Source organism: Varroa jacobsoni, unplaced genomic scaffold (assembly GCF_002532875.2).
Source record: "Varroa jacobsoni isolate VJ856 unplaced genomic scaffold, vjacob_1.0 scaffold_802, whole genome shotgun sequence".
NCBI classification, from domain to species: Eukaryota; Metazoa; Arthropoda; class Arachnida; order Mesostigmata; family Varroidae; genus Varroa; species Varroa jacobsoni.
The window spans coordinates 340,214-365,233 of NW_019213704.1; the positions used below are offsets into that span (position 1 = coordinate 340,214).

Sequence of the window (25,020 nt, forward strand, 5' to 3'; positions counted from 1 at the left end):
ATATAATGGACTAAAATGTCTGTTTTAATTTCACACCGTAATATTTCTATAGATATTATGTATTAGGATACATAGCATAAAGCTATAAACATTGTGTACAACAAAGAGTCTTTGTTGGTACGTTATGTGGTGTTTGTATTTTTTAATGCTAATTTTCCTCCTTTTCCTCATATCATTATTGTTACACTGCGTATATATATAGATTTTATCCATCATTATATATATATATATATATTTATATATGTGCGTGCATTTTTTCAATGTCTCTCTTTTCATCCAGTACATTATTTATAGTGTAGCTCCGATCTCATAGTAGCATTGTATGGGAACTAGCTTTGAATAAGATAGTTACGCGTCCGCGCATATTACAAATGAAGGGCCGACAGCAAGTCTTCGTCTCTAGGTAACCGATTCGACCGCTTTACCGCCCTTCCTACCTACCTTCGTCCCGACCGTGTTCGGGAGGCAGTAGCTTACTATTCTGGCACAGGACAGCGAAGGTGTGCCCTTTGAGGCCATAGATGGCCGCAGACAGACACGTGGCTTCTTTGAAAACAGATCATCAGACGAAACCTACGCAAGCGTTGCGTGTCGTTGGAAGAAACGTCGGAAAAAAGAACTTCATCGTTGTCGAAACCCCGAAGAAAGCATGACTAATATGTACAATATCGCTTAAGAACAGGAAACGTGCGAGGAAACTGGATGAACGGTTGATGGCCTTTTTAGGAAAGCGAACAAGAGACTGTGATGGCGATATATATATATATATTTATTGTAACGCACCGCGGACGTGTCTTCGTACGCGATATCAAAGACGTTGATAATAAGAACACACGCACATAATGACTTGCTAGCTTCATTTGAGTTACCAGTAAATGACAGGCATCACGCTGAGGAGATATCATTCGACGTGATCGTGAGTAGTTCACGTCAAGATTTTTTGGCACGAACCGCAATTGCGCAATCGGAACCGCGTTGTGTCGATTTCAAGACGTCGGCTTCCCTTACGGACATCAGCGGTCACACTCGTAATGGGCATTGGCGAGGGCTGGCTCTAGTCATGTTATGTCTGTTAGCGTCTGTTCTTTCTCTCACTAGTCAATTGGACTTTATCTCAATAACGAAATATGAAGCAATAGGTAAAAGAACTCAAGAGGAAGAAGGAACCTAAGCGGTTCTCAAACGACGGTATTCCTCTGAAGACATTTTGTATGTCATGTGCCATTTTTCCTTTCCTTTCTTAGCGGTCGCAACCACAACACGCCGTCGCCTAATATTCCTTCTTTTTATTTGACACACATTCGTTGTAGCCATTGTTTAGACAAACCGTAAAAGAAGTGATCATTGGATATTGATCGGTTAATTTCATGTAGTACCCTTAGACAGTTGGTCAAAATGGTCTTTCACTATGTCAAATATTCGATATAAATAAAAGGATAATCAAAATGCGAAAGCTACCAGGAAACTCGATTATGTGACTGATGCCGACTTCAATTTTGTCGACACAGATACGCGATAATATGCTCTTTGAAAGGAGATCGTCCGAAATTGGTACGGAAAATTGTCAAAAACCTTACCACTTGTACGGCAAGTAATTAAAGCATAAGTTAAATAAAAGAGAAAGCAAGGATGTCGAGAGAAAAACAGAAATATCGAAATTCGGTGTTTACTATCATCACCGTACAAATGTACCTCTATCTCGTCAACCACCAGGCCTATCCAGAACAAACATAAAAGAAGCCGTAAAATAAGACTGTTTGGAAAAGATAGAATGGAAATACTGAAACAGTTTGATCCGGCATCAGGAAAAGCGAAAAATTAGCTTTTACATAATTACTTATTATGTATTCTACCGTTAGTTGATTGCGGAAAGTGTCTTCTAAACATGTGGATTAAGAAATTAATTAACTAATCGGAAAATATAGTTATTATAACAGAGACAAAAATTCGTATGTTATTTGATGGTTTCGGCTGGAAGGTTTCGGCAGGTATCATTTCAACAAAAGACTGGATATTGTCGACTATAAATCCAATAGATAACTTTACAAAATACTTATTTTTAAAAATTTAAGCCTACTACGGACTTTATCGATCCACGGTAGGTGATGTAAACCCGCAAAGAAATAGCGAGCTGACTCAAATAAAAATACTGCAAATGTCAATTATTTTTAAAGCACTGACAACTAGCGCAACCTTCTTGGAAACCTGCGTTCGGCTAGTTTAGGCCTTTTCAAAAAGTATATGCGAAAAACCTAGAAAAGATCATTCATAAGTTCAACTACTTACGACGAGATAATGATACATTTTAAATTATCGTAACGGAGTCCTTCAAAATATTTTTTTAAAGGGATCGCTCCTACCCTTATAGATAACTCAAATCCACTTTAATTTTTAGAACTTTGTAAATTATAAAAATTAAATTTTTGCCTTCTGAATCATTGCCCAGCTAGTCTTTCTAGCTTACAATTTCGATACGCAATACGAAATAAAAACTGCTCGAAAACCTTTAAAAATATATAATAGATACGTATGCATAAGACAGCTTGGTTGACAGCATAGTAAATTATGCTACTTAGGCTATTAGGCTCTCACAGATATTTTAAATCGACATACGTTTGTAAATGCCACATAATCTTGTGTTATAACCGAACGTACTTTTTACAGCCGACGCAGATCATTGAAGACTCGAAGATGTATCGATCACATCGAACATAGGTTAGGTTTGTCTACATACGTACGACTAAACAGTGACCTTTGGGTTGGAATCGAGTCTTACATGAATTTTACGTGCAAGACGATGTTTCCCGAAGAATTAATTATCATCTCTAAAAGTGGGCTAACTCTTATATTATCACGAAGTTCTGTAGAACAATAAGCTGTCGTTGCGGTTGTTCGTGGCGCAAATCAGCAGAGGCAACTTCGTGTGGTCGTCCGCGTAGTGGTATAGATCGGCAAACAAACCCCAGTTAGAAAAGGAAGCAATAAGGCAATCTTAGATAATGTGGTATAATCTATGAAGCTTTGAGGGGAATAAATTTTGAAAGAATTGGTGGATCTTAGAAGATATGGAATCGTAAACATTGTTGAAGGGCGGATAATTAGACAGCTTTCACGGACCGGGAGCCGGGGTTAAGGAAAGGAGGGGAGCTAGAGTCTCGTAAAAAAATCCTAGGCAGCTTTTCTTCCTTTTGGTCTGGCAGAATGGGAACAACTTTGTAAAAAAAAAAGGCTCATAAGATTGCCAATTGAAAGAGGAAAGTGATCGAACAGCTTTGCTGACAATTCGAAAAATTGGAAGAGTCGAGATCAAAGAATGACATGAATACAACGGCAGAGTACGGCTGTAATAGAAGTACTAATATCAGCTCATAAGACCATCGCAAGCGCAATGGTGTGACGGCTTGCGCTTAGGGATAGCGAGCACTCGCACTACGAGAGGCAGATTCAAGGAGTGAAATCACAGCGACCATAGGCCTTTTAGTTCCTTTGTTCGCTTAGCTTGTAAGTAATTCAAAACTGAGCGCCAGTTGGGGCCGATGACGGCAGGGTCACGGCACTGCATAAAGAACTATCCCTTGCTGTCTCAACAGCGGCGGCTACTGAGTGGTGCTCGAAGCAGAAGAGAAGGACATAAACAAATGGCCTTCTGGTTCAAGTTCAGTTGCGAGCGAACGCCGCGCCGGCTTGTCCCGGCTACGACGTTAAGCTGTTTCAAGTCAGAGGTGGCCTTGTAAACCGCTTTGCTGGTGTCATGGGCTGAAACCCATTTAGTGTCTTTCGGTGCCTGGCTGAGGGTGCTAGCGAGACTACGAATGGGCTAAGGCAGGCATTTGACTTTTCGCTTCGTCGCACCTCTTATCAAGTGCTTGAGTTTCAAACAGGTACGTTCTAAGAGTGACACGTAGGATAGGGTAAAATGCAACCGCATCAGTAGCACCAGCAGCAACTTGCTCAGTAGACGTTGACGCAGGAAAATATATAGGACATATTAGACTGAAAGGAAGGTAAGTACTAGGCGGAGAAAAATGCACATAATATATATAAACGCATGCTGTGTTAAATTAAGTATAAGTAAATTGTATGTAATCGTATACGTGGCCGTATATGTATAATTTCTCGAAAAATTTCATTCAAGATGACCGCTGTTGTACGTATGGCCAGCTGTTATCCTTGCATTAAAAGTGCGTAATTTCTAACCTTACTGCCAAACCTGATGGCTCTCGCATGGTTACAATATCTCCGTGTTCCGCTGAAATCGGAACTACGGAGGAACGTTAACCTGCGTTACATCTGAGATGCAGCCCTTGCAGGAGGCGCCATTTCTCGACTGACATTACAAATGATGCTGTAACATGAATAAAAAAGTCCCGGTAAGCATTTCCGGAAACGGTAGTAATTTTGAATATGACGAGGATTTTTGTTTGTGACCGTTAGACGGTAAACCGGTGGACTGTGTTCCTTCAAGAGACATATAAATATTGTATTTGAAGGATTTCAAAAGATGTCGTATCACACGAGTCTTGTTTTCGTTTTCAAAAAAGTGCTTGTAAAATTTTTTTAAATATACACCTTTATAACTTCACTTTTTTCACGTTTTTCAATCTTCACTTCAAACTCCTCCAAAGATACATAATGGCGGTCTTCTGCGAATTGTCAAATACCTAATCATTAGACATTAGTTGGACCGCGGTACGAATGAACATACGAGATTAAAACGCAGTCTCGAATCACAATAGGTATATTAGAAAGGACTAAACATAAACATAAAATGTGTGATTCTATATACGGTACCCACTGCAAAAGTACCGCTGTTACCGGTTTTAAACCCTGTGCTGAAAACGAAGGGGCTCTCCTTCCCTTTATTAATGGATCAAAGTATTTGCCCATTATGAATGTTTTGTTGTTGTAATTGTTTTCCTTTAAAGGAATAACTTTAATATTTGATTCGACACATGGTTTCCTGAGTATTAGCGCACAAACTCAAAGGGTTATAAAGAGATTCGTATTTGGTAACTATATATAAACTCATATACAAAACATTTTATAACAGTTGCTATACGCAGAGAAATGAACACAATGGGTCGTATGTTTCTTCCGTGTTTTCCGTCCGGCGCTTAAGTCGTTAGGAATTACGAAGGAACGATTATTTGTCAATATGAAATGAAGTATGCCTACGCCCTGATTCAAAGCCAGACCACCAAATGTCTCCAGGCTTAGCAATGGCTATTAGAACTTCGTCTTTGCGTATTTACCGATAGCGTAAGATGACCCAACACTCATACCATAGCAAACCCCAATAGACTGCGCTGTTTCTCCGCAGAAAGTGTACCGGGCTGAAGATCGCCGGCGACGCACGATAAAAAAAACTCTCTAATAGAAAGTATATGTCGAAGTATGAGCTATTTAGGTTTAATACTCAAATACAAATGTGAAAATTAGTTTTTTCGGCCGTGCTCTGCCGCGCGACATAGGTTCAACTTACGTTTGAATACGAAAGAACACAGAAGACTCGTAATTATATATGTTCGAAGACCGAGTGTAGCGGTAACCAGCACTCCATTCGCAACTGGGCCGTTATTCAATGGACGAATTGTAAATAAAAGTGTCATCGCAATCTAATATGTGGTTGGTTCAGTAAAATTCAAAAAGCGTTTGAGGTGCGACGTCGTCTAGAAGAAAGGAAAACAACGACACCGAGCGGAAATGGAAAAACTTCCGACCCCGCCACAACAAGACACACTCTAAAGCGTCCACGTGGCGCCAAGTGTGCGATGAGCTGAACTGGGAAACGCTACCCGCACTGGCTAGATGGCGATTATACAAAAATTCGTCGAAGCAGTTTTCAGCTTTCAAAGAGTAACTTAAGCCCAACTGACAATAAGTCAAGAACAAGGTGTACTGAAGAGAGCAACGTGGCCGGAACATAAAATATTTATTTCGTAAGCAATCTGCCCTAATTACAGGAAACAGTTTTCCGTAACTGATTCGAAACTGTCCCCTCTATAGTAGTACTTGACATTGGTTCAAAAGCTTGTGAAGGTAAAGGACCGTGTACGAGCAATCTCAATAGAAAGAGTTCTATTATAAGTTCTGCACAGCCCTGATCGAACTAGGAGATCATCATATGACCGACTTCCTGTCCCGCCGTAAGTAGGCATGTAACCACCGCATCATCGCCGGCACATAGCAAATGTAACAGTGAACGGAAAACCTGCTTCTGCTCAAACCGGATAATTTGCACGTTTAATATTAAACGTTCAAAGACAATAAATCCCTGGGAAACACAGTCTTCGCTTAATATATTTTCAGAAATATGTTAGATGAATAAAAAATAAAATAGATAAATATAACTAATACTTACACACTTAAGATACACTTAAGCCTATGTCTCAGCATGCGCGCGGATTGGCGTAAAATTATTTTAGCTTGCGTCTTACGATATGGAAGGAACCTTTTTAGTATCGATCTGCATAGTTGTGCTTCCCTGGAACTTGTTCTTTCCATACTGAGGTTATATATATATATAACCTGAATGGCCTATTTTATTAGTCCATATGTGTAAATACATATAAACTAATAAAGTAGGCCATAGTACACCGTTGAACTGGTCAGCAGGCGACGAATCGTACAGTTCTAGTATTCCTACTGCTAGATATGAATTTTTGTGGGAAAATTGTCGGTGTATCAATTTATTATACAAGTATGCCGTGATAAATTGTACTTTTGTATCAAAAATCCTCTAGAACGTAATTTAAGTATTCTCTGTTCAGTCAGCCCATAGCTTTCCGTAGCCACGCTATTTCTTGGAATTGCTTATGGAGAGTGTTATCAGAAATACCTGATTCATCTTGTTTGTCTCAGGGGGTCCGGTAGCAATGCTACTTGCGAGAATTCTTTTTTTCCAGGTAGTTCCTATTCGGTGATTTGATGTTTCAAAAGCCAGCAAAAGTTAAATGATGAATTCGTGCTAAAAACGACGAGCGTGCGTCCGGTCGATTTAGTAAGTTTCCGCTATTATTATCTAAGTTCCGGCTTTCGTTTTCGCAACTTCCGCCGGATAGGCTCGTCAAAAACAATATCATAGAAAGTGTAAGCTCTTAATGAAGCTTTGAAAGGGAGGAAACGTTCGTCCGAGATATTGGAACATACAATCTAACAGCGAAAGCTGTTCCCTGAAGCGGAAGCTGTGCTCTAATATGCGGCAGTATTAATAACTTAATCTAAGTTACCGAAGAGGCACAGGTGTACAAGTGAGTGCGCGAATCATGCAGACAGGCACGAAATTAAATCTCAGATAGGAATATGCGTTAGCAGAACAACTATTATGGAACATCCGGGCACTTAGAGAAAGGCAGCAATACAATCTAGTATAGGAAAGCCTTGATATCCCAGATCACCCGAAAAACCTGACTCATGGAAAAAGATCAACACGTCCGTTTTGTCGTACGTGCTGTCTGCGTTACGTTCCATGTAGGTCATAATTATTAATCGGCTCCATTCTTAATTCATTAATTAATTTTTCTGTTCATAGAACAGCCGACACAAGTTCTAACGATAATTATTGCAACAAATTATACGGTAACTAAAAATACATTCATATACGAGTACTGAGAACGCTGATAATAGGGTTTCATGAATTGTGCGTTCATAATAATATCTTCACTCTAATTGGCTATAAGCATACTGATGTCGGCAAAGCTAGGAAAAGATGTTACTAGAATTTAAAAAACGGCGGCATATACATTCGTGTCCTTTGCGCAACCGACAATTAATGACAAAAAAATAATTACGAACGGATACCCATGTACTCTTCTAACGTCAGCCTATTACTAAGGTTTATACGCTTTATGGAATCGAATAAGAGAACCGCACTGGCCATTTTCATTCATTGTCTCTATAAATCTGCATGCTTTTTTTCTGGCCAAACGTGTAGATGCTAGATAGATCGTGCCATATGACTGACAAGGCTAAGTAATGTTCCCTTTGTTTTCTATGCTGCTTCTCTTACTATTAATACAACTGGACATATCTATATCCCTTCTAGACAGAAAGACAGACAGCTTATTGTTGCTGGATTGAACCAATTTGGCTGTTCGGGAGCCATATTTGGTCGCCCAAGACCAGCAATTACGTTTCGTAATTTTTATGAGATTTTGCAGTAGCAGGCAAGTCTGCAACATTACGAGCAGCTGGCCTTATTGATCACCGCGCCTACTTAAAGGCTTAGATGGCTTCGGCAAAATATAAATGTTCTGAAGAAGCATAGCACACAGCTAGCGAACAAACAACAGCACCAGTAGAAAGTTTGCCCCGGTTGCTTCCTTATGTTCGGCGGAATTGAGGCAATTACTCAGATCCTATTGTGATTAAAGAAAATATAAGAAATCGGGTAGTCACGGCCGGTTACAGGTACTAACACTGTGCACGAGAACGCTGGAGAATCGTTCTCATCGCCAAAGATGAAATAAACTTTATTACTGCCTTCTGTCGTAGCGTGGGGGCGCAATTACTATGGCCAGCATAATCGGAAATGTATAATTAAAAAGTTACGCAGGTTTACAAATACAGCATTCAATCAGGTATGCAATCATTTGCAAAGTACACATACGCTTTTGTACAAGCGACTTCAAATAGCGTCCGTTCAACTTCTCATCGATCATAAATCTTTATGTGAAATAATTTCTAACTAAGAGTCTAAGTAGGCGAATGGAAGCATTTTAGAAAGAAGATACTGCTTTGACCAACCATAAAGAACGTACTACCGTGTAAATACTACCGGGAGATGCCCTTCGTCATAACAGCTGGACCACCCCACACTCAAGCTCTTCCCACGAAAATTCGGGTCAAAAATTTGGTTAGGGCAAATCATTGAAGCAGTGGCTGTATTGGTCGAGAGAGATGACTTCAGTGCCCCCTTTGGGAGTCGTAATCCAGTTCTCGAGTTGGCAACAATAATTTCCCTATTCTAAATCCGTGGCGACTAAAACAGATGTTTCATCTGCACTGCCTGCAGCGCTTATATGTAATTAAAAAGCAAACGCTTTCTAGTAGTAGGAAGTTATATTAGATACTGTACTAAAAAAACTTGTACTAGATTCGAAATTCGAACCTAGGGGTAGAAATTTCACAATGGAGCTCAAACTTTTTCCATATATCGTTGACCGTACGTTGCCATTTCGTCGTGTAAATAAGAAGATGATTGATTTGATACAGAGCAAATAGGACGTGTTTGTACAAAGGATTACCCAAATGCGGGAATAAATTTTGGGCGTTCCACTTACGATTGCCTCACAGCTCATAATATCAAGGAACGTTGCCTAGTTTTACGCTAAAGCATGTTCGATTTAAGCTCGGCTGAGTTCTTCTATTTTGTCGATATGCCTCTGTAATAATGAGTCTGCCTACTTTGCAGGTCTGAATATACCACAAAGTGAAGTTACCCCAGCGCAGTCCACTTTGTTAGTTTTCTAAATTTTACCGGTGTTTGTTTGCAAGTATCGGTTGATTTAGAAGTTAGCCCACATAATAGGCTAACTAAAAATAGTTAGTTTTTTTACTGCTTCTGCGGACGCAGGAGATCTTATGCATATGGTCGTTAAAGGCTGTGCAACCTGTGCAATGTTAGCGTACAATAATTGATTATTGTACCTTGGCAAATTTTCATTGAACTAGCCAGGTATTTACGGATAAAACCTTTGTACTGTCAATGTGTTGACTTTGAAAAGTCCTAAAACTATATCACATAACTAGTCGAATATGTCAAAATACGAAAATGTGCTTGCTTTTGTTTGTTATAACAGTAGATATTTTTTTAGACATTTTTTAGTAGATTTTATCGTTATCTAATATGATACTATATAATATGGTGGTGAAATGAAATGCGACCATGTATAAATTCTTTGAGGTAATGCCAAAAGCGGCCTTAAATGAGGCTTACAGAGAATTGAGGTTTAGTAAATGTTCTTTAACGAGAGTAAGTCTTACGTATAGACTATCCGGGAAGAATGGCTTCGGGTGTTCCGGTCGTGCATGAATGCATTTGTCCCATAGTGTTTATATACCTATATACATAATTTCTACTTGGGCGTGATCAGTAATGCTATTGCGACACCAATGATTTAATAGCCATATATTATATATCAGACTGAACCCTCAATATGGCAAAACACATACTTGAAGAGTTGTACCATATCGTTACCAAACTATGTTAGATTTCGTTAGCGTTTTATTATTTTAACGCTCTCCAGTCTTTTTTAATAGAACTAAGTAGAGTTGCAACTAAACGACTTGTGTAAACGGCCGCAATAAATAACATGCAGCCTATATATGTATATCTCTAAACGATCAAGGTTTCACTTAGATGTTTTGACAATCAATTTAATAGAATATGAATGGAAAAATGGCCATGGGGTTAGAACGATACACATCGGATGCCATCAGCAATATATTAAACCAGTACTCTGCTGCTACAGAATGATCGATAGAAGGACGTAGAGCGTCAGTCGTATTTACTAATCTATTACCAATATTTGGCCAAATAGTTGGACGGGACTCTCCGTCTTTGCCCTAATATATATATATATATATATAACAAGAGTCCTTATTTAGGAATACAATGCTATACCCAGATGAGGACATTGTAGTCAACGAAAGAACCCAGTTATTACCACGCACCGAAAACGCTACAGTAGAAAGGTCGTCGAGAAGCATGCAGGTCAAAAAAGACCAGCCTTAGGTTGGTTATGTTACGCATGAATTAAGCGTCGAGTTGAACGCTTCCAGTCATGCTTCTATAACGCAGGGCAGGCTTGTTTTTATCTGTCTCCCGGTGTGGGTTTGCGACTCATCTCAAGAACAAAAATGGGAAAATCTTCCTCTCTGTCAACTTTAGGAAGCAACTTGGATTATATCTATCAGTACAGAAACAAAAGGAAGCAAGGTATGTATACTTAACTTAGATGTTTCGCCACAGAGTGCTTGACGGGCAGAAGTCTTGTTGTTGTGTGTTTTTTTTATTACCAATTATTTAAACATTTCGGCGTTTCGTGAATAATCGATTGAATATTGTACCATTACATCATAAGTACACATCGTTCTCAGAATTTAAAATGCACGATTTTTAGATCAAAAAAAACGTTTTCCAAGATAGAAATATTGTAAAATCGAAGTGATGTTTGTTGAATACCTGAATAAATTTGTGTGAAACTTGCTAGCCGTTTTAAATTGAAAATTAGAAACCATTTAGATGATTTAGTAAGACTAAACTAAGTACGTTCCTTTTTTGTCTCCATCTTTTTTGTGAAACCATGGCCTATATCAGTTCGAGGCATTGTTTTTGTCAATAATTTTGTGACGTTCGTTATTAAATTGGGTTAAATCGGATCGGCTGAAAGAGAAACATGATTAGAGCAAAAGCTTTGCCTCTTTCCCGCACACCTACAGCAAGCCTGTTTGCTCGTAGCTACAAAATAACAAATTATTAATCTTTGGTACATGAAGGCCGGAGACGCAATGTACACGAAAAATAAAAGGTCCTTTTTAATGTGGACATTTTTGATGTCCTTCGAAAAACCATAATTCCTTTGAGAAAACATGCGCCACTTCCGCGGCTCGCGAAATTTTTGTCCATATCCTGGAAAACATACATATGATACGCAAATCGCAAGTTGCACGTCAGACAGCGAGCTGTAATTGCATAAAGCGTAATTAACTGAATTTTACTCTCAATCATCCCTTTGAAAACGAACGAAAAAAGTTAAACCTTAATTGATTTTAATTTGGATGAATTAAATGCGTTTGACGAGGTTAAACAAAGCTATTTTTGAGTTTTGAGATACAACTTTGAGTACCACAGCCGTCCCGTGTTCTACTGATATTAATGCTTTCACAGATCTACTACGGAACTTTAAACTAGAAAAACTGGGTGAAAAACCCCTACAATAAGCACCCTCTGCATCAATTTAGTCCAGAATCCGATATGCCACGGGCGGTTAAACAAATAAAATTTGCCCTTTTATTACCATCACTTCGATATACGTAGGAATGAACTACGGTGGCTAGTGCGTTATGGCACGGTAGGAATCTCTGAGTGACCATATCGTAGTTCCCTTGAGCGGCAAATCATGGGTCAGGTTGCCTATCCGCTGGCCTCGTCCGCTATGAAAGTTTGAAGCCACCACAGCGATAATAAAGTTTTACGGAGATAGACAAGCCAAGAGAAAGATTCTGAAGTGGACAGCAAAGAATAGTCTAGCGCCTGGTAGGTCTATATGCCCTCAGTACGTTGTCTCAGCATAAGTTGCTCCATGCTCTGATCCGTACGAAGCACGCCAGTAAGGCCGGCAAACTTAACAATCCCACTAAGCTTTATGAGACTAACTACAGTGGCCTGTCTAAGCCATGGATTGTGCGCACTGCGCCATGGGGGCCACGCTACTTGGATTACTCACTAAATTACTTATTGCATAGGCTACTTAGTGCTACGCTCATGATGTGCAGCTTTTGCATACTCGCTACGTGTGCAGGTGCAATTTGAGGTTTGCAGCTGACAGATGCTGTTTGAAGGACGAAAGGGGTAGAAAAACGAAAGTAGCAAAAGGATACGCCCAATGCGTATGTGTGCTGTAAAAAGGTCAGAGAAATTTCCATCTACCCGTTTGTACCACTGGACAGAAAGGTCGGAAATACCATTATTCTGATCGGGTGGTAATGCTTGTATTAGAACTGACATTATCATTATTATTATAATTTTGTGATTCGCATCGCCGGGCAAAGTGCATCGTCTCCAGAATGAATAGAACTGTTGAACCTATATTAAGAGACATGGCAGCAGCTTCGCAGAACCTGTCGGTAAATAACACATAAATGTAGCACAGTTGTTAGGTTATAATGCTAAGCAGCGAACGATGCGATCCTAATCGACTCGCAAAATCTTTATGCATCTGTAGCCGCATAGATACCTACCTGTTCTCTATCCAAACGACTGGAAACTCGGTACATCTTTTGCATGCATCTACTCATACTCAGCCTTTCCTTCTCAGTTGTACTTTTAATAACCTAGCACAGCGATACGAATTCTTCCCAAAGACAACATCCCCTCTTATCCGGAAAGCGTTTCGAAGGATCCCGTCATCCCTCGTTTTAGACAATTTTACTGTTTATACATCGGACCGAGATGCGGAGACAACATCATACGGTATTATTTACGCCTTGATTTCTCCTGCTGTTAACATTCAGGTAAAAACCTAATCCACCGAGCACACGTATACACCTATAACGATCAAGCTGCTTCTTTTGACCCTACTACAGTCATTATATTCGCTACAAAGTGGCCTGACACCATGACGCCTGATCACGCTGCTATGAAAAACGATCACTGGAAAAATACTCCGAAGGAGGGATGCGGCTGATCTGACTTCGCAGAGTCGGATTCTACTATTTGGCGATGTTAATAAGTGGTATGTGTGATATAACTGTTCGACAGCTTGGAAGCGTCCGGGCATTTTCTAGCAACGGCAGTGTCATCGTCCTTGAAAAACGTTCAGGCGACGGCGGAAATAACAGCCGTGGACTCCTTGCACGCTTGCATAGAAAGCGATGGTTGGCAGCGCATACGATCGCCGTATGCGTACACTGCTAAGAAAATCGTCGATCACATTAGCCCCAAAGTGACTGGTATTTGCTGGTTCTTGTAAAGCGCCAGATGATAACGGGAGGCAGCAAGGCTGAAAGAAGAGAAAACTTGTGGTGAGGTCGAGCCTATGCAGACCAGAGCTCACCAGTCTGAAGAAGTGTGACCACCAGCCGCTGGCAGTTTGCCGGGGGTGCCCATGCCGCTATGCTTCCCTATTTCTGTGCGCAACCTAACGCATGCAGAGGAACGCCACATACAAACAGCCCAGAAAAGAAGCAGATCAAGAGGAAAAACGTATAAACGCCGTATTTTTCTTCTTCAAAAGAGAAAAGGAACCTTTATTGTATTAGTGCCGCTACACAAAGACACTGGGTCTAACCGTTTGTAGTCGTCAGTGGAGTGCTCCTTCACGCCTATATGAGAGTTGTTATCGTCATGCATATGTCGCACAGAATTGCGTGCATGGGGTACTTCAAATGGGGCGGAGAAATTGCAACGATGGAAGGGGCAAACGCGTCTTATAGAACGCTCGTTGTGTGACTTTTACCTAAAACGTCCCAACAAAAACAAAGACAATTTGCTCGCTTCGTACAGGATCAGGTTAAGCGGAGCTTCACCTGTTTAGATGGGTCCGGGCGACCTCGGCCGTTCGCCAAGCAATGATAAACTATCGCAACAATAGATAATAGACCATATAGTAACGATTGCCTATTAGCAAACGCATATACAAGCATCCGCTATTGATCTCAAGAAATTATTATTATACTATAAACGATGTAATGCTATATATGATAAGCAAAATTGTATAAACTGATAAGCCTGTCTGATGCCTAAAAGCTTTTCTACATAGGATATTCTTACAGAGGAACAAAAGAAACTCGTACCAAACAGATGTTTCTTTTAAATGAGAAGCCTTTAAAATAGTTTCGTCTAGGTTTTTATTTCACGTATAATATATATATATATATATTAATTAAACCAAATTGTCTATTTGAACTCAAGTCAGTTGGCGGCCAAACTCTCTTCGTGCAGATGCTGTTGACCTACAACATCAACGTTTTTTAGACGAGTTCAAATTCATTAAATAACCTTAAAAAATATATAGATAACAATTACAAATACTACGCCTTTTGACCTTTTGGTACATTCGGCCAGCTTGGAATGAGATATCGGCAACAACATCCTAAACCATCAATATTAATACAATACGAATATAGTGACTTTAGTATATTCAGGCTTGCCCAAGTAGGCTATCCAGCGGCCCTACGGTTATATTCCTGTTTGCAACGTCGTCGAAGCTTCGTCCAATATCCGCAGCTTTCGTTCCATCAATCGAAATGAACTCGCACCTGCCCAGAGCATTAAGCGGGCTACCTACTGCGCTATCGTTCTCTAAACGTCTCACGGTTCGACGAACTTTAGGAGCATTCAGCCCACACTAAAATGAGTTTATAGTAAATATAACTGCAGATAAGTGGCAGCTGAAAAAAATCTACGAGAATCTTAAGAAACAAAGAGACATTTCCCTTTCCTTGCATTTTCCTGGTAAGGAAATCTGTCGAAACGAAACTATTCTACGAAAGGTGTTTTAGATTTGCATCTACTGAAGATTACTGTTTGTAAAAGGTATACGGGCAACACGACGTATCGCCTGCCTAAAGTTAAACAGTGCTACAACGACATTTAGCTATCTTATCCTGAATAATCTGAAAGAAAAGACTTTCCACAACCGTATAGAGTTTTTCAAGGTAAAGCGCTTTGTGGTGTGTGTGTGTGTTAATGTGGACGAACAAACGGTTTGCAGATGCTCGCAAACGGCTCGATCAATTGGGTTTAACGATATTTGCTAATTATAAGGGGAAGAAATTAACCCAGAATACAGAGGTCTGACTACAGCGAAATTTAATGCGGAGCAAACGCGTATAGCCATGTTGGTTAACTTAGAATACTTAATGCTATCAATGAAGTTAAATATTAATAAGACCCGAATAACAAGCGGTACTATTGGTTAGTGATGCAGTCGTTGAAAAATGTTCTCTAGTTGCATACTTAAGCTCACTATTTAAAAGAAATGGCATAAAATATATCAGAGAATCGTTGGCCGAATTAATTCTAGCACTGCAAGCTATCATGAAGGAATAGCAACTGCGCTGACTATGTTTTTTATAAGAGATAGATTGTGACTTCTACGAAAAGTTCCCCTATAGCTAGCAGCCTTGAGCAGACTGGGCAGGACCTGTTGTTCAGAACCACCTCAGCTCTCTTACTGCAACGGGCACCGGTAGTACAAGAAGTGGGTGTAACCCGAGTACCTATGTGCATAGAAACCCCACGCACGTACGTCTCTAATGACCGATGTAAGTACTAATTACACCGAATGAATCCCATCTCCGCTAATAAAGCCCATTCAACGCGTGATATCGAAATGCTTTACCATATCAATTATATTTATGTGAATGGTTACTGCATACATTCAGTTGATTGGTGACGAATAAGCGTGTATTGAAAATTATATTTTTGTCAACTTAAAATCCCTGCCTGTGTATCCGCCTTTGAAAATTCTTACAAACTTTAGTTTGAACGACCCTAAATCCCTTATACATTATAAAAGTGTGCTGATGATTCGGCTCTGTGCGATAAGAACATATGGGTCTGTTATGCACTTTTCGCCGCTTAGTAAGGGACGACTGGAAAGGGATCAGACGAGGAATCGTTTCAGGATCGGATACCCCTGATTCTATCACGTGAACGCCTCAGATGCCTTTCGCCATAAAAGAAGTGTCAGGCCATAGATGTTCTCTCTTCAACATAGAGCCGTCTAGCGCTTAGTCGCAAACGCATATCAGCAGCTTACGATACTTCATCGTACAGCACAAGCCTGTCTCTTCCGTTATCTAGAACAACTGTTGTCAGCAGTAGCATTAATGCAAGCGGTGCGGCATTTGCTATGCTTAATGCTTTCTGAGGAAAATAGGGCACCATGAAGATACCCCGACCCGAAAGGATAAAACTGAGCTCCTTAGAGGGTAGAGGAGCAACCAAGCTTACTTATTTAACCACAGACCAACTGGATGGATAGAACATAGGAACTTGTGGATAGCACACTCGTGCGGCACGAATAACTCAGCAGGCGTTAGTTCACCGTGTAACCTAGATAAGGTTGGCACACAGGCAAAGCAGTGGAGGGATTTGAGCGTCACGCCAAATACAAAGGGTTCTCTGCTGCACAACGACTATTGCCATATTGGTAAGACGGCATGTTTCAGCAACACTACTAATATGTAATGGCCGCTTCCTTGCTGGTCATACTAGCTATCAGTGCTATGCTAGGCTCTTCCTTTCGTTGGGAACTTTTTTAGTTCAAAAATAAGTTAATTTACTCATTATAATTAAACAATAATTGGCCAATCCAACTAAATGTTATGTAATATATATACATTTATGCATCAAAATTGAGACTATAGCTAATGCACATTAGCATAGCTATCCGAGATGACCGGAGACACAATTTATACATCATATTAAAACAGGACATCTGCTTCGACTTGGCGGATTAAATAGAGAATTCACGAGCAACTGTTATGTCATACCTGTGGATCATCGACTCGCCAAAGGGTTCTATTGTTTCAAAGTGCTGGGTTAGTGAATAGGAAAATAGCTAAACCGAAAGACAATATATCACTTAAAGGCTTTGATAGGTCTGCCAGGTCTTACTCTACTTCTTAAGTATTTGATGGTCTTCTCTCTCTAAGTTTTTATTAGTTCATAACTGATTCTCAGCTGTCATCCCGCGATGACAACCCTCAATACCATTGTGAAAGATCGCTCACAAGATTGCTCATCAGGTCAGAACCTGAGGCTCCGTGGTTGGAGCCTAATTAGTGTTAGGTCAAGATAAAAATCAGTCATTACCTCGTTTCTTTCCGGCGATGTGGGGACAATCAGCTATGCTCCAGTAAGCTTGATTTTCTCCTATCCTCTGGAGCATTAAGGCAAAACTAACGATACGCTGAAGAGACCTCGGTTCTTGTGAATCAGGTCCACACTCAAAATCGTAACACGTTTTATTATTTTGATAGAAGTAACATGTAAGGAACTTACATTTCAATTATTTAGACCGTGCTCAACTTTATTACAGAGCGTTTTCAGCTCCGTATGATAGCATCCGCTCATAACGATCTATATAAGAATTTGCTCGTATCAATTAAGGGATCGGTAGTAATGTTCGGATGATAAATAAAGAATAAAAGAGAAAATAAAAGTGCCTACAGTTATCTTATAAATTAGTTTTCCTTCAACTAAGTTTAACTTCTTTGTGAACTGATTGTTATACCACACTATACTATACACAGACTCGTTTGTGCTTGAATGATAAATATAATAGCTTCTTTTAGCGAGTATGCATACTGCGGATACAAATCAATCTGTACAATTTTCTACGGTCAATTTACCATATTGCACTACAAATATTTTCAGTAGACAAACAAGGATGTAGTATAGAAACTGGATGCTGATGATATGGTCTACAGATCTGTCATAAAATAACAGCGAATTTACGCAAGACAACATTTGTCTGCCGAAACTGACTTAGAGGCACTATATGGTACCATCAATAAAATTATCATCCCTCAAGTTGTGCACGTATTAAATGTCGTAGGAACAGGAATAGGAAAAGAATAGGAAACTTCTTTTGTTTAGTGAATATAACTGCCAAAATGATAGCACCATTTGTCAGTATCGCGGCTTGGTGTTTTATTGGATTGCCTCTTTAGATCTAGACATGAGCATTGCCAATTTTTAACTATGTATCAAAATGCACCTATAATTATTGGCTAACATTTTCCCTGTGGGGCTAGCCATCGATAGGATTGAATCACGTAGGGGTACGAATGTGAGTGGATATACTTCAAAGATGGCATTGTCCCTAATTCGACGCATTGCTTTAACGCCCGGATTGAAATGAACGCCCATTCGGAACGTACACTTTACATGGTTACTGTATCAAACGGCTATCTTTTCTTCTATCCAAAACAGAAGACTAATCGTGTCTACTGCCTCACCGTTAACACAGACGTGTTGTTAGAATTCTTGGCTACGTATATTATTACTGAACATTTCCCTTCCGCTACAACATCTGCACGACGTCTCATTCTTGTTCGGCATCAGCTTACCTTAGCAGACGGCCGATGCTGTAGACGGTACGACGTGCACAGAAAGACAAGAAACTTCTTGCAATCCGCACCACTCAATCCCGCACACGGAACCATCTTTTAGATCTGCTTTTCATGCCATCGTATTCCTTCATGCACGGACCACTTGACATTCAAATATGCCCCGTTTTGACACTGAACACGATGCAAAGAACATGACCAACCCAACACTATTGAAAGTCGTCACTTAGTTAGACTTGGAGCAAGATTTGGACTAATTTTTAGCTGAACTGCTGTCGGAATTAACTGCTCAATTCGGTTTAAACATTAAAGAAAAAGCAGGCTAACTGTGAAACCTTACGTGATGAAGTCGCTGTGCTGATTTCGACACGAACGTGCTAGTTTACATCGGCAGTAAGTGTTATTCAGTAAATAACTTTAGGCACACGCAACCAAGTTACTCTAATAACAGGAAGCTTTCGTGACCCCTGTATCTCAATGGGGGGGGGGGGGGGGGTCACAATTTGCATAATCGTATGACTTCACGGGAACGAACTGAAGATGCAGTATTGTATACTATTACGTTTGTAACATTCTATATAGTATTCAAACGCAACACTTAACTAAAGCGACGAGAAAATAGGTGAGTAGAATATAGTCACGCTTCTGAAGCACAGACTTGTGTATATGGTTCTGCAATGGTAAAGTGTTTGTTCACTAAACTTAGATACAAGTGAGATTCTATGCATGTCTAGGTTTTTGGTGGGACCTTTGAAAACAAAATACATAACCTGTTCTTTCTTGCAGTGGGTCTGTTCGGATTGCTTAGGTTGAGCTCCCTGGCCTGAAGCCCGATTTCTACCTATTACTATTGTAGAAGGAACGCCCGAGAGCAAGGTACTGAAAATAAAAGGCGCTGTGTTATAGACATTGAACTTGAGTTCAATAAATTCAATCGTTGGCTAGCAGGTCACATTGGGTATGTACCTAGGCAAGGACTAAAACAGATCTGCAGATAAAGCTAGTATATATTGTACTTAATAGCTTGAATTTTTAAGTTAGTAGTCAGGAGGTATCCTGGGAACAGACGAGATTTACCTTTCTTTCTTTAGCTGTTTTAGCTAAAGAAAAAAAGGTAAAAAGTGGCTCACTTAAACGTTACCTTAACTAAGACACGCTGCATTTAATAATTGACACAACGAAAAGAAGACCTAATCTCTACAATCAGTTGATGCCTTGCTTCATACCGAAGGAAGTAAAACTACTTGTTCGATCGCGTTTTTGTGTTAAGGGTATCAAACAAGGATACTGCAGACAGGCCAGTTCAAAAAGCCTAAGAACAACATGCAAAGGTCACTTGATGGTTTCACAAACGCATCAAACTCGGTATGCGAATTTCATCGTAAAAGCGATTATTTTCTTTCGTTTCTTGATTATTCCGGTTTCGTTATTGAGAGCATATTAGGATGCAAATGTTTTCTGTCGCTTCGGCCTTATCTGAATAGTTTCTACGAAGTTGGTTTGCCTGCGTTCGGACAGCTGGCCTGCATAATAATAATAATAACTTAGAGCTCATTATGTATACGCTTCAGACAGCTTTGGCACTGTAAGACCTACAAGTTCAACTCAATTCACAGCTATAAACTGTACCAAATATTGACACCGGCACAGCCGTATAGCATCTAAAACGTTGCATATAATATTATAGTAATTAACTAGTTACGTTTACGCTACATCTACTCGTAAACAGTCTTTCGTTACCCCATCAGCTCTCTATACTGCATTAATTTTTTTGCTTTCTACCTAAAAACAATGAAACACGCGTTCCCAAAGGTACATCCGTGTGCCAGGGACTTAAAACTGCAGACAGCAGTACGAGATGACACGACGAGCAGTTGGTCTGTTAAATGCTTTTTGGCGTTTTACGTGCGGTGCTTAAGACGTTAGTTATTCTATCAGATGGTTGGCTTTCGGCACGAAACAGAGAGAGTCTACACCCAGGTTCGGATCGAGATAATTTTTTATTTGTAAGTTACCAGCTAACATAATGTAATACTAAACAAAGGCTAAGCTTCTAAGATGTTATTAGAGATGTTACCCTCTGCGCTATCTCGAAGATAATTAGTCTGTAAATATGTAGAAAAGGAACCTAAATACCGGAACAATCTAACACAGCACTCAATTCGTATCGAGCTGCAGAACCCCAATCATAGGTGGCAAACAACTGTTACGTGGTACGTCAAACACCACAAAGTAAATGTCTACGTCACAAAAGCGGTTATTTTTAAAACGCTTGTCAAACTTTAGTCACCAAACCACCGACCAGAGCAACGTAGGAAAACGTGCTGTTGTGACTGAGAGGTGGAATACGGGTGAACTCTGTATAAAAAGTTTATAATCATTCCTTGGACCAGTATTCCGGTATCATTGATGAACAAAAGCAAAACGCTGGTACGGAATTGCAACGTATGAAAACTAAAAGTTACTCAGGCTCCAGTATCATTAAGAGGGGGACGTAACGTGATATTCCGACAACACAGTTCCAAACAATGACGTCTCCATAGAGGTGCAGTGGCACCCCGTTTGCCTACTGAGCCTTACACGTGATACGACGTACGACAGAATCGAACGTAGACGCGCGGTTCGTTTCTGGCAAGAGACGGCTAGCTGTCACAAGCAGTGCTTAAAATAGATAGTAGAACCGTACATAAAGCGGAAACATTTTTGGTAGCAGACGGTGGCAAGCCCATGCATTCGAAGACGTAGGATTTTACTTCGTCGAACTCTCACCGCTAAAGGTTATCGATTGAGATATTAAAATCACTGCAACGATCAAAACATTAATTTAAGGGCCGATTAATCTGGCCCTTGGAGGACATTGTGTGAAACCAGAGTGCCGAGCATGAGAGGTAAGTGAAGAGGATTAAAGCCATGCAACCGGTAATATATTATACGGGATCATCTAATTTCGTAAAACAAGCCATAATTATAAAGTTCATGTTTTAGTTACCAATATTGCGACAGTAATAAACAGGTTGCAGGAAATTGAAATTATTCAACTTCTATATGAAAAAGCTAGAGAACACAAATAGGTGCCTGCAACCGAAGAAAACATTCTAAAGTCTCTACTAAGGAAAAAAACACGTTTTCTAAATGTAGCTATGGCTATAAGCGCAGCACACTCAACTAAAACTCACACTACATTGACTAGCACACGTCAGATACCCCATAGGAGTTCTTCGGTGGCTTCCGGACCGCCAGAATCTAGAATTGGTACAGCGAGTGCCTATCACTCCTTCGTGTACTAGTTTTGTCCTTCTCTTCAACCTCATGCCGGCTGTGTGACCAATCCACAGACCTATATATACGTGGATGTCACCCCCCAACCCCTTACCGATGGACGTTTTCTTTTGCTGTCAAAAATGTCTGTCCCAGGTTAGGTGTGTACACTTTTGACTATGTACTTATTGCCTGGTACATTTTTTCTTTGATCTTCATATATCGGTGAATTTTCGGCGTCTCAAGGCCGCACCAAAAAAGCCATCCGAATAGGTTCTGAGAACAGTCCTCACTATAGTATAGCGGCTTGAGCATAAAACGATATCGAATGAAAATGTTTGAAATATCGACAGAGTGCTGGCTCCGGGCTGTGTACTCAGTTCACACGCAGTCAATCTCTGTACTAAGCTGCCCGTAGAAGTAGCCATTGAGATGGGTAAATCACGGCTGGATCCACTTTGGATAGTTACGGTATACCAATTTCATTCATCTACCTAGTTGATTTTGGATATTTTCAATAGATAAATCAACTTCATTTTTCTATTTGCTCATTATGCCATTGTAGCGCAATGACTTTTTGACAAAATCTTGACGGTACTAGAGCGGCAATTTAAATATATATTTTCCGCTCGTCTGTAAGTCAGTAATATTAGAAATAGTTATTGCTAATTATATAATTGATAATATGAATTGTAGTAATGTCAGACTGGGAGGCATATTGTCCTTTAATGAATAGTTGTTACATGTGTATATAGCCAATAACAAAATATAATTTAACAAAAGTCACACAGGACTATACCACTGATAGGAATATTCGACTGTGGTAGCATAGATACGTTTCACCGCAACTTCTAATAACCTGATCCCATTCGATTAGTTTAGTATTGATGGGGACGATTTTTGGTCATTATTTGCTGGGAATCCAAAATGTTTTTATAAAACGTATACAAACTACGACACCCAGATATTTTTTCATATTAAGCAATCAAGCTAAGTTCCGCCAGTAGTCAGTAAGAACGTCGAAATTCGTGTTTAGCAAGCAAGAACAACGCAAAATTCGATAACCTGATGAACCTCTGCTGCAAACCGGAGCAACTTAAGTGGATTATCTTTTTTCTTTACCACAAACCGGAGGGGTAGACGGGTTCCCAGCCGTATGACACGGATTTGGCGGGACGTAACTTGTAACTGATAACTGACTCTCCGACGTATTTCACCGAAACAACAGGCTGCTTGACGTAGGGCACCTTGGCTTTTGAATACGCGGATACCAATCAGGCCAGCGAAGCCAATGCCAAGGTACCGAAAAAAAAGTAAAGGGAAATTTGTAGTTAAAAAAGCACGACGAGGTGTTCTCAAAATTCTATTGCGTTAAACTCATCTAAGTTAAGTAGGATCTAGACCCGACTCAAATTTGGGGATCTGAATCACAATAATAGTTATTATTATAACGAGAAATTGCAATGAGTTTAACATATAACTGATTGAAACGTGGCTGTTAGTATCGAGTTTTAAATATTGAACCTATCACTCTTAGAGTGCTCAGTCTTAGAGTTCAGAGAGTTCAGTGCTCTTAGAGTTTCAGTCTTAGAGTGCTCGTTTCTCTGTGTATCACTTTGCAACAATTCATTTGTCTTCGTAACGAAGTTCGTTATTGTTTGTACAAACTTCCGATAATTTGATAAACTCGCGATCTCAGTGTAACTGTTGGGCTCGATTTGATTCGAAGGAAGCCCTAGTACAACTAAGGCTGCGTAACTCGGTAAAGAACCCTCACAGTATTCATTATCTGTTGTGGTTGTTGATTCTGTCGTGCCCGTACTGATGTTTTTCTCAGTTTGCTTACGGTGACTTTTCGTTATCTGTCGTCCAGTTGGTGCGTGAATCTACGGGATCCAACTACGCGTATGTATATGTATATACAATGCCCTGAGTCGCTGAACGGCCAGTCGGTCAACAACCACCTCTCCATCGATAGGAAAAATAATCTTGTACTTGAAATGTATCGAGGTCGAGCTCACAATAGCTACATGTCCGCGCAGACATTTTGCCCGAACATGACTATCCGCTGCAAACCAAATTAACAAGTCCACTTTTACTCGACGCCAATAGGTCGGCCTAGCAGGGGCATTCAGCTGCGGCTGCGCACGCAGCAGCATTTGACTCACTATCTGAACCGAAACGACGTCTTTCGTTAAAGGTAGACGCAGAAAAACTCGTAGGCCGCTGGCCAGTTGCTTTACGTGAAAAATTGCCGATACAACGGTTTCAGTATTTGCAGTAGCGTGCTATTAGCAAACTATATATATATATATATTACTCCTCGTATGTTGAGATATATTAGCGCGTCAGAAAAGTATTGACCGTTTTTCGACTAAGAGTGAGGCAGTTTTTCTTTTCTTTTCTTTTCCTTCTTTTTTTTTTTTTTATACTTTGAAATCTGATCACTGAACTATGTATATTTTGAGCGAGGACCTTCCACCACTTCTCTAGTAACAGCGTAATCTCATTACTGTGCAACTTGAGTGATTTCTGGGCGAAATATATAATTTTAATAATGCATCTCTCCGTTGAAATTAAACCAACAGAGTTAATTAAAACGGCTCTGCAAAGGTAAAAACAGATGGTACTCTGATGGCCCAAGATCCTGATCAAATTTCCCATTCAAACTCTTTCAATTTTTACCTGGTACCTAAATGTGCGTGTGGTCTGGCATTATAATAATGAAAAACAACGCCTTTTCTATTCATTAATTTCGATCGATTCCTTTCAGTGACTTATTGTGGCCCTCTTAGCTGTAAGAATCAACTGTGTTGCCAGGCCGCAGTAACTCATAATGCACAATTTTTTTTCCCATCGCAGCTAGCTCAAAGCACAGCTTTTCTCGGCATCAATCTGGGCTCGTTACATATTATGAGGCATATTTTTTGTCGTGTGTGATCCTCACGTGTGATTAAC

General features: G+C 40.0%; 1 long non-coding RNA gene across 1 annotated transcript in view; it reads left to right on the top strand.

Annotated features, from left to right (window-relative positions):
- The first annotated feature begins 18,824 nt into the window (after window positions 1–18,824).
- LOC111263947 (uncharacterized) overlaps window positions 18,825–25,020 on the top strand; it is a 9,040-nt gene continuing 2,844 nt past the window's right edge. Inside the window, exons 1-2 of the long non-coding RNA XR_002682538.2 lie at window positions 18,825–19,197; window positions 19,591–19,680. This is a non-coding gene — a long non-coding RNA (uncharacterized LOC111263947). The remainder of the gene's footprint in view (window positions 19,198–19,590; window positions 19,681–25,020) is intronic.